Raw genomic sequence first — 11,461 nt, forward strand, 5'->3', positions numbered from 1 at the left:
ATATATATATATACATACATATTGCTGAGTGTCAGTAGACAAGACGAGTGTTAAGAGATAACTATTCCCTTAGCAAATACCTTAGTGGTCTTTGGTTTCTCTATGGAACTTAAGTGTTTTTTAAAATCTTTATCTTATCATTACCTAAAACTGGCACCCTAAGGGAGGGAAGGGGTATGGGGGAAAAATGAGAACCAAGATCTGTCATGTAAAGGTATAAGATCCCAATGATGAATGTAATGGTACTGTATACTTAAAAAGTACCAATAAACTCAATAAAAAAGAAAAAAAAAACTGGCACCTTCTTTCCCCTTATCCTGCTATATTTTTCTGCACAGCAGTTTTCACTACTTAACCGTATACATTTATTTTCTGATTGTTTATTGTCTCCCTTGCCCCCTACAAGAGTATATTATGTTACATGTAGGCAGCAATCTTGTTCATGTCTGAATCTCCACCACCTAGAACTGTGCCAAACACATAGTGGGTCCTTGAAAACTATGAGGCATGTTTTAGTTTCCTTTTCCTTTCTCCAGACATCCTAATGCAAAAGGGAATTTAAATCTGTGGTCCAGTTTTATATAAATTTCTTAAATAGCTGACCACCACGACACAATGTGATATATAACATGGTGCCAAATAATATGAAGAAAAATGAGACAATAAAGTGATTGCCTCCAGTACCACATACCATTCTGATTTTGTCACTTTGCTATTCCTGAATGTCCTTCTCTCCATCTAAATGATAATCCCCTTTAAAAACCTCACTAGGGACGTTTCTTCTGAATCATACTGTGACAAGTGATCCCACTGAAGTCATGCCGTCCTAAACTGAGTGGTGCCTACTACAAGGGATGCATGGTCCGGCACACAGTTATAAACAGTCCAGTTTTTTTCTCTTTCGTAAGAAAAATGTTGGATGCCCCAATGTCTTACAAGCTCTTTAAAAATTTATATATGAAATATATATATATATATAACATTTATAAATATAATTTTTTTTGTATCCCTCAAAGTATCTGCCACATGGTTAGGTACTTACCAAGTGCTCAAAATTCCCTACAGATGAACGAACAGGATTCCTATTTGAATCCCACCTCTGGTGCCTGATTCCTTTTATGTTCCAATAGCATTGGTTTTCTTTCCTTTTCTCTCGTCTCACAAATTCCCTTCTATGTTAAAGTAACTCTACCTGTAAAGGTCTAAAATGTTAAAAAATAAATAAAATGTTAAGATCCAAGACAAAACAGAAAAATCATCAAAGGACTTCCAAGTTGACATCAGAATGTCAGAAGGTGGCTGCACCTCTAAGTATATGTCATGAGCATGTCATCATTCAGGATGTTTTGAGTGGGGGAAAGCCATACAATCCAAGAAATACCTATAGCACTCATGAATTGACCGGAACTTCTCCATCAAATTGAGATTTAATGAATCAGTTCTAGCTTCCTGAAATGCTACCCAGGTCAGTAACATTCTTGAAGCTGTCTGTGTGACATTTTATTACTGCAGCTGATCCTATATTAGTCTGTGCATAAAACTGACTCATTTCACTTACTAAAGTTCTTGGGTTCCCAGTCAACTCAAGGGAATAATGTTATGACTTTATGTTAAGCACAGGAGGAGGAAACGAAGGTGAGATGTATGGAACGAGTTCAATATAAATTTTATAATTTGAGAGCCATTACGCCCTACCATTGACTTTATATTATCCTCTTTTCCCCCCTTGAGTCCAGGGCCTTCACACTGAGCTACATTCCCAGCTGTTTTTTATTTTTCATTTTGAGACAAGGTCTTGCTAAGTTGCCCATGCTGGGCTTGAACTTCCCACCCATCTGACTAGCCTCCCAGAGTTCTGGGATTACATACATGCGCGCCCTTACCCAACTTCCTCCTCATCAATCACTTTAGAATGAGTCCAAGAACAAAGACAGTTTGCACCAATGAAAAGTTTTGTTTCAAAGAAAACTATGATCTACAGGCACTATTCAGAAGACAATCTATCTAACTATGTACTATCTACCTATATCTCCACTCTCAACTGGCTTAAGGGTATCCCTGTTCTATTTATCTGACTTTTCTTGAACTTCTTGGACTCAAAAAAGCATATGCTAAAGGTAGGGCAAATATATTGTTTCAAGATACTGACGAAAAACACCACCTTCTCTATTCTTTGTAAATACAGAATTTTTTCTTCTTTGCTCTTTTTCATCGTTGACTACATTACTCTAGAAGAATAAATGTCACCACCTCTGCTGCAAGCTGTATCTCAAGACCAACAACAACTATACAATCAGCATCCTTACTTATATGGTCTCCCTCAGATTTCTACACTGCTAGGAAACAGGGTTTAAAGTCATGAACCAGGTCAACCTCACTTCCTATCCATATGTGTTCTTAAAATTTTGATGTCATTACCTCTATTAAAATTCATCATAGTATCATTTATTCATACTATTCTGATATGGCATTGAGTCCTCCCCACACAGGAAAGCCGGCAGTCTATATACAGCATAGATGGCTTGGAAGATGGGGTACTGTAACTGGCACTGCAAAATGGAACTTTAAAAGTTAGATTTTTTTCTTTTGGAGACAAGCAACTTCTCCAAACTTCCTCCTGCTGAGTACATAACCAATACCTTCTCCTCTGCTCAGTTTAAAAGAGGTGACAGAATTCACAGATGCCAGCCCAGGGAGACCAGAGTCCAGTTTCCTTTTCACAAGAAAGAGCAGGATAACCTGAAGACGGCTGGAGGCGATATCTGCACTGTCTCTCTGTGCTCCCCTGTTCCTTAGACCTTTGCCCACCTGTGAATGGTGAGATGGTGATTTGAGGCAAATGAGCCCCTCCATCTTCTCAGGATGGCTTTGCATAAATCTATTTTACCAAAGCACACAGCCTCCTCTGACTTGGTCAGTGGTGCACCTGAGAATATGAACTGTGACTCTTCACCTGGGCCTACAAATGCCCAATAGATCACTAAAAGTAGGATAAAGCCAGACCTTCATTTTGTAAAACTCTAGGTCAAATCATCTCAGCTCTGCACATTGGCCTATTAGTCTTTTGGGGATTATCCACCTGAAAGTTGACAGAACACACTGGGCATGGTGACACATACCTGTAATCCCAGCACTCAAGAAGCTGAGGCAGGAAGATCGCCATCAGTTTAAGGCCAGCCTGACCTACACAGTGAAACCTTGTCTCAATTAATTAATTAATCAAAAAATTAAAAGTTAGCAGAACAAAGTTTATTAACACTAATTTGCCTAGCCTGTCTCATTCCCTTTCAAGAAGAACTAAAGTAATTTTCCAAGATTCACAGGGACAGCCAATTACAGGCATTTACAACATCCAGTTACAGACTGAGGCTGTCACAAAGAAAATCATTTCTTGGAATGGAACTGCCCCCCAAGCCATAAAGATTTCTCCTGGGCTAGGAAATCAAGACCTTGGCCCAGCCCTGCTAACCTCTAAAAGCTGGCCTCCTGCTTTTGTCAGCAGGTCAGTCTGAGCCCTTGTATCATGGTGCACTTCTGCTCAAGCTGGAGTCCTTTCCCTGTCTTTTTTCTTACTTTTCATTAAAGCTTCCCTGAAAATTCTTGTTTTAGTTTTAATTTCCATTATCACTAAAAGCAAGGACCCCTTGCTAGCCTGTGACAGGATCTGCTAAGTCAGAAGTTCAAAGATCTAGACAGAATCCCTGGTTTGCCATTTTCTCTTTGTGACTGAAAAATTTCTTAAGCACTCTACCTCTAAGCTGTACATTTATCATCTATTTTTTAAAAATCCATGATGATATCAACTTTATGTCTCATAGGATGATAGTAAAGTCACATTTGACAAGGTATAGAAAAGCACTTTGAAAACTGTCCAGAGGTGTACACAAGGGATTATAAGGTAAATATATCAATATTAAACACTGCTAAAGATCTAAAACATTTTTTTACCAAGTTTCTCTGACTATAACCCATTCGAAGAAACATTCTTCCCTGTAACTACCATATATACCCATTACTAATGCAAAAGCTTAACAAAATAATACTTATGTTATTTTGATATTTTAAATTCTGTTCTCTTTTCTCTGTTTTTAAATGAAGGTGGTTAATTTCGTAAGTCAGTGGTCCTTGACTTTCAGTTATTGGGCATCAGAATAATGTGAGAAGCATTTTTTTTGTTTGTTTTTTTGAGACAGGGTCTCACTATGTAGTTCAGACTGCCCTGGAACTCACTCGAACTCACAGCGATCCTCCTGCCTCAGCCTCCCGAGTGCTGGGATTACAGGCTTGTGCCACCAGCCCGGCTAACATTTTTAAAAATGAATGCCCAGGCCCTACCCACTGAGAGTCTAAACAGCAGTTTTGGGTGGGACAGGGCAGCTGCAGGTGATTCTACTGTATACCCAGTACAGAGTCCTAAGCATTTCTATCTCACAGGCTGAAATACCACTTATTTATATCCCTGTCTCCTGAACTTTGGGTGGCCAGGAATTTGCCTCCCTCCCAGCCCCACTCCCACCCTGCTGAAGATCGGATTTGGTGATTTGGTGATCTGAGCTCCAAGGAGGGTGAGGAAAGCACAGAAGGAATGGGTACCAAAGGAAATCCTGGGATCCCTCTCCCAGATGACAGCATAACTTCAGGCAAAGCAAAAGATGGAGTGGATTGGAGTACTTTGTTAAAAGTAAAGGGACCTCTACAAGAACTCCTTGATCAAGTATGAGGGGCTAAGAAAAACAAAGGGAACCTGCCAGATCTCCTTGCTGCTTTGAGGAAGCCTGGATCTTGTGTGCACAAGGATATAAGAAGCATCTTTTGAATCCTGGGAGATAAGGTCAGTTGAGAGGGTGCTCTGCATTCCAGGTACAGCCCAGATCCAACAGAAAACACCTCTGTCCTCAGTCATCTTTCCTCTACACAAGAGAACTCTTGGAGAACATCCTCTTCACTTGGTTGGTGAGACCTGTGCACTGCTTTTAGCTGTTTGATAGAACCTGGGCCAGAATGCAGGAGGAACCTTACGTCTATGCCCTGCCCTACCTTTGGGTACTTGGATGGATCAAGATATTTAGATTCTTTCTGTATACAATGGGTTAAAGGCCCAAAGCTAGCCATGACCATGGTGAAAGCCTTAATCCCAGAATTCTGGAGTCTGAGACAGGAGGGTTGGTGCAATTTTGAGGCCAGCTGGACTGTGTACCAAGATTCTGTCTCATACCAAGAGATAAGCAACTTAAAACAAAACAAAACAACAAAACACCTCTCCCATACAACACACACACACACACACACACACACACACACACACACACACACACGAAGCTGTGTCTGTTTAAAAGTAAAGTCCCTCAATTTTGACCCTGATCTGCTAACTGGAGATCATATTGAGAATGACCATTTGTTGAGTACCAGCTGAGTACTAAGCACTTCATATACTCTATCTCACTTAACTCCACAGTATCCCCGCAGATGTCCATTTTCTAGATACTCGGGTTAAGTGACTCACCTAGGTGCAGCAACTACCTGATGCTACCACACCAAGTCCCAGGCTGTAGGTCAAGATTTATCAGCATTACTGACACATTGGACCAGAGACTTCTTTGTTATAAAGGGCTGTGTAAGATGCCTAGGAACATCTTGGTGTCCACCCAGTAGATTATGACAATCAAAAATATCTTAGATGTTGCCAAAAGTTTCCAAGGGCAAAAAGGATCAACCCCCTTCCTGAGAACCACTTCTTAGGCTAAGCTACACTGTGTGTTTTTTCTGGTACTTTACAAGTACATAAGCCACAGCCCCCCAGGAAAATATGGTGCAGTTATAACACTACTCTATCCTACAGTTATATATCACTATACTGCTTGCTAAGGACTTTTATAGACATTACCTCCTTTCATGGCATATGAGTGTATAGTGAGTCTAATCCTGAAACAGTTAATCTACCTCAAAAATATGAATGCTAAAGAGATACTCTTACCTTTCTAGCCTTCTGCAAGAAATCGAGGGGAAAGAATATGTAATGAAATTCGTATTTATCCTCAGCTGCATAAACCATAAGGAGAAAAAAACACTTGCTAGTGCACAATGACAAGACAGCATTTTATGTGAACTCCAGTAAGGCAAAGCCTGTGTCTCCATCTCTAGCACCTGCTTGCCTAAAACATAGGTGTCTTAGTCACTTTTCTCATCAATGAGACAAAATATCTGTCGCCCAAAGTTAAAGGAGAAAGAGTTTGTTTGGCTCACAGTTTGTAGAGGTTTCAATTTATAGTTGGATGGATCCAAGGCAGTTTGGCACGGCAGAGGGGCATCTCAGAGAAGAAACATTTCATGGTAGACAGAAGGCAACAAGCAGCAGTCCTCTTTCTATCTTTATATCTCATCCACAGTGGGTAGCACTCACACCCTTATTTCTAGCATTTTACTATAAATCAGTCCCAGACACAACCTTGATCTCAGCAGCTCACGCATTAGATCCAGCCACTTCCAAAAAGCCCTATCTATGACCGCTTGGGGCTTTGCAGGGGTAGGGGGTAGGTGTGGGTGGGTGGTGGTGAGTAGTGGTATATCTACATACAAACAATAACAAGAAGGAACTCTCTTAAAAAGTTGACATTTCACAAAACATTATCTCTTCTGTAGCAACCCCAAATCACTTGATTAAAATTATCACCTTTCTAGTGCAACCACTATGGAAATCAATATGGAGATACCTCAAAGAGCTTGGACTGGAGGTTCCATTTGACCCAGCCATCCCTCTGCTGGGTATCTTTCCAAGAGAACTAAAAGAATCATATCACAGAGAAGTATGTGCACCCATGTTTATAGCAGCACAGTTTGTAATAGCTAAATCTTGGAAACAGCCTATTTGCCCATCTGTTGGAAACTAGATAAAGAAGTTGTGGTTTTTCTATAAAATGGAATATTACTCAGCCATAAAGAACGAGAAAATAGATTCATTCATAGGAAAATGGATACATATTGAAGATATACTCCTAAGTGAAATAAATAAGTCACACATGTGTAAATACCAAATAGTTTCCCTGGTGTAAATAATCTGCAACAATGCATTAGATTCTAATAAGATTACTGACATTTAGAAATGGGAACAAAGGAGCTAAAGGTGTAGGGAAGGTGGGATGGATAGGGGAAGATTAAAAAGGGAAAAGAAAAAATGTGAGAGAATGAAAAGATGAAAATAAAGTGTTTGTAGATGGGGAGGCGAGGAGGGGGTGAAGGGAGGGCAGAGGTAAGGGGAAAAAATGAGAATCAAGACTTGTCATGTAGAGGTACAAGATCCCAACAATGAATGTAACTACTGTATCCCTAAAATGTACCAATAAACTCAATTAAAGCTGAAAAAAAAATTATCACCTTTCTAATTTATATCTATATACATAGGGTAAAATTCACAAATTTGAAAAAAATGCCAATATATACAAAACAGTTAAGAAACGAGTGCCAGACTTATTCTTCCCTGTTTTTAAAAAACAAAGCAAAGCAAAATTCAGGTCTTAATTGAAAGGAATGTTTACCAGAATTATCTCTTTCAATACTTGCCAAGAGAACTATAGCTGTTCCATTAGAAAAATGTTTTCACTGGATCCAGGAAAAGAAGTATAAGAGAGACTTTTAAATTCCATTTTTTTCACATTTTCACTACTATATCAAACTATAATACAAGCATAACAGGATCAAACATTTATTAAAAAATATGTGAATTCAGCCAGGCATAGTGGTGCACATCTGTAATTCCAGCACTTGAGAGGCTGAAGAAGGAGAATTGTTGTGAGTTGGAAACCAGCCTGGGCTACACAGAGTTCAAGGCTACATAGCAAGACCTTGTCTCAAAAAAGTGGAAAAAAAAAATCTGAATTCAAAATAAAGTAACTAGCTGTGGCTGCTTTTAAGGTCACAGTTTAAAGACAAAATGCTACATGGGAAAAAATAAAGTATTCAATTGTAAAGTCCAGTTGAAAGGAATCATTACCCGAGAATTCAAAATTTGCAAAACTTCAAATAAATTTTAATATAAAGCTACCAATAAATAATTTTACTAACAAAAGTAACTAAACTTTTCGAGTACTCATTACATGTTTTGCATCAAACTCAGAATTCTATGTGCATTAATCATATCTAATCTTCATCACAGCTCTTTGACGTAAATATTTAATAGCATCTTCATTTGAAGGTAAGAAAACCGAGGTCAAAAGAGGGAAAGCAACTTGCCCAGGACTACGGTTAGATACAGCTATGGCTGTATGAGGCTTTGTGCTATATAACCTGGAAAACCTGGAAAAAACTGGAGGAATTCAGGGAAACAACAAAAGAAAATGATATATTCTATTAGTTTCTTATACTGTGTGACCTGGAATCTTACAGCTGAAATGGACATTCAGAAGTCATTCTCACCTTCTTCTGTATAAATAATTTCCCATCAAAACTCAAGCACCAGGTATTACCTACATATGGGGTAAGTGGCTTTCTGGATACCTTTTTCTTGGGGGGGGTGGAAAAACAAGTCTCTTGTTTGTTTTGTTTTCTGTAAAAATGTGTAGTCATGAAAACTTTTTAGCAGAGTATCAAGGGGGAAAAGAAAAGCTTCAGCCCAGTACTATATAACAAAAAGGGACCTAATAAACCATTTTTAAAAACATGTACTAGAGCATAAGCATTATTATGGTTCAGATTTTAAATGTCCCTCAAAGGGTCGTGTGTTAAAGGTTTAATCTCAACTAGTGGCTCTAATGGGAGGGGGTGGACACTGAGGTGAGACCTAGTTGGAGTAAGCAGATCCTTGGGGGATGTGCCCTTGAAATGAATACTGGGACCCTGGACCCCATCCCCACCCCAGCTGCCAAAAGGTGAACAGCTTTTCTCCATCACATGCTCCCTATTGTGCATTACAGATCCAAAGCAGCAGGCCCAAGTGACCAAGGATTGAAAGCTCTGAAACCATGGGCCAAAATCAATCTTTCTTCCCTCTAAACTATGTCAGGTGACAGAAATCTGACTGTCCTTTGGGGTCATTATTTTCCAATCCTTAATATATACACCATACTCTTCCTGCATGCCTGTGTTAGAACTACCAGTTCTTCAAGAGAATGTTCATTATTTTAATGAACATACTTCATCTTACCACTCAGTTCTCCACCTCAGAAGCCCAATTTGGTTCCCACTAAGCATGTGGTGCTTTCCCAACTGAGGAAGTTTTGCCATCACTGAGGCAATTCAGTAAATGTGTTGCAAACTGTAAAGGCAACTCTAAAGCAGAAGATCCAAAATTATTATCAACCTTAACAGCCTCACTAGAATTAATATACAGCGTGCCAAGAGAAGGCTTCCGAATGGGAGAAAAACTCATCAGAATGTATAAATACAGGCATATTTATTTTAACATTTGGAAAAAGAAGTGGAATCCTCAGATAGCTTTACGTCCAAGTGAATAAATAATGCTCCTGTAATAATGATAGTGCAGATTTTTGGTGCAAATTTCTTACCATCCAATAAGCTGTATATACTCCTTAATGGGAGGGACAAAGCTTATCCTGAAATGATACTTGCAAAACGAATACATCACTATCCATTTAATTTGTGCAATTATTGAAGATATGTTCTTTTCATGAAAAAACAAACAACAACAACAACAACAACAACAAAAGAGGCAATAAATGCTAGCTGCCAGAAATGTCCTTGGTTCTCCCAGGAGGCTCCCTTCAGTAGGTCAGAAAGTTGGCACATCTGCAGAACCCAGAAAGGAGGCGGAGAGTGGGTCTTCTCCCTCTCTCTAACCCAGGTATCTTCCACTGGAGAAACCCACTTCAGAGGATTCCCAGATCCTAGGTCTTCCTGAATTAGTTGCATAATAAACTAATCATCATGCATAATTAACAATATAGGGTAAGTTAATATACTATAGTCAATATTACTTAACTAGCTGAAGGTAGTTGTACACCAAAGGCAAACAACAGAAAAATAAATAGGCCATACCCCGGTCATTTGTTTTTAGATACATATTTAGATCTGTTGAGGTGCTAAGGCTGGGCAGTCTGGCTCCTTTTAGTTGACTTGGTCAAGCATAAAAGGTCAGGGATGGGTACATGCATGGAGGATCTTAATAGGCAGTCAAGGGCAGTGTGCTGTTGATGCTGGAACCTTCGTATTACCTGTAGTGAAGGAAGCTTTCGTTGGCACAGACAACCCCAAACTGTCCCGTGTACCTCTTGTTTACTTGATTCTGGAAGGCAGTGCACTGTGTGTGTGTGTGTGTGTGTGTGTGTGTGCGCGCGCGCGTGTGTGAGTGCGTGCTGACTTTCCTTCAGTTTTTACTCACAAATGAGTACACCAACACGTTGTACATGTGGTCCTAAAAATTACAAACATCTTTATTATATGAATTATAATAGGCACGGACAGGTGACTATTCATATTCTTTTAGCCCACGCTCTTTTCTTGGGCAAAAATACTTCTCAGTTCAGAAGTGTGGAATAAAATTTGAAGGTAAGTCAAAGAGGGTGATCCTGTGGTCCATGCACGGGGGCAAGGTGGGGGTACCCACAGCTGCACAACCCAGAAAGGAGGTAGAGAGTGGGTCTTCTCCCTCTCCTTAAGGTCTAGGCTGCTTCAGATCCCTGAACGAATTGGCTGCTAGGTACCCCTGCTAGACTCCTCATATTTCCGGAGCTCGCCTAATCCTGGGCTCCTACTCGCCCTTGTCTGGGGTTGACCATATTTTCGAGAAGTCTACGATCCCATTCCACCAAAGTGACTGAGTTCCGGTAGCTGAAATGCCGGTGTCTCCGCCTCACCTGCCACCTCTGACCCTCGGCAGCGGAATTTCCACCCCACCCCCGCGCGCCATGCTCATAAACCAATACCCCCAAGTTCTCAGCATCACACCTCTCAGCTCGCCCACAGCGAAGCCCTCTCCATCGTTTCGGGGAGAAACCACTTGATCTGCCCTGCCCAACTCTTTCCGGGGTTCCCTCACAGTCCAGTTCTTCCTAGGCTCTGAGGGTTCCATTCCCCTCTGCCCTGCGGAGGGCGCCCCAAGAATGAGAACGGGACACCCCTGGATCCGCCCTCCTGGGCTCCCCTTCTCCGTGGGCCAGATACCTGCATCCACTCCCCAGCTTTTCGGGCTCCTGAACCGACATTCCCTACATCGCAGTCCCGGCTCCTCAGCATCCTACCCCAGCCCTTTGGGGATCGAGGCTCCCTAACACCAAGGTCCAGATCAGCTGTCCTGCATCCAGCCAGGGAGGCTGAAACTCTCAATATTGGGGTCCTTAACTCGCCTCTCCCGGCTCGGGTTCCCAACATTGCAGCTCTGGGACCTCCCTCCTTGCAGGGGTCTTAGGGTTCACCAACCTCGCGATCTTGGCGGCCCGGGCGGTCCTGATCCCCACCCGCTCCCCGCTCCCGGCTCCTACGGCGGGACTCACAGTTAGGGGCGGTGGCCGAA

The 11,461-nt window shown here is 41.1% G+C and overlaps 1 protein-coding gene across 5 annotated transcripts in view; it reads right to left on the reverse strand.

Moving 5' to 3' along the window:
* Positions 1-11,455, reverse strand: part of Paqr8 (progestin and adipoQ receptor family member 8) — a 40,954-nt gene extending 29,499 nt beyond the window's left edge. For 2 of the 5 annotated variants that reach the window (XR_004517143.1, XR_004517142.1), the window contains exon 1: positions 1,043-1,746. The gene's annotated coding sequence lies outside the window, so the exon portion shown is untranslated. Of the gene's footprint in view, positions 1-1,042; positions 1,747-11,367; positions 11,419-11,441 lie in introns of those variants that run through there. The other 3 variants (XM_010631087.2, XM_010631089.3, XM_010631088.2) reach the window with 3 other exon arrangements.
* Positions 11,456-11,461: the final 6 nt, after the last annotated feature.

This window comes from Fukomys damarensis, unplaced genomic scaffold (genome assembly GCF_012274545.1).
Source record: "Fukomys damarensis isolate Sample0158 unplaced genomic scaffold, DMR_v1.0_HiC HiC_scaffold_14, whole genome shotgun sequence".
NCBI lineage: Eukaryota > Metazoa > Chordata > Mammalia > Rodentia > Bathyergidae > Fukomys > Fukomys damarensis.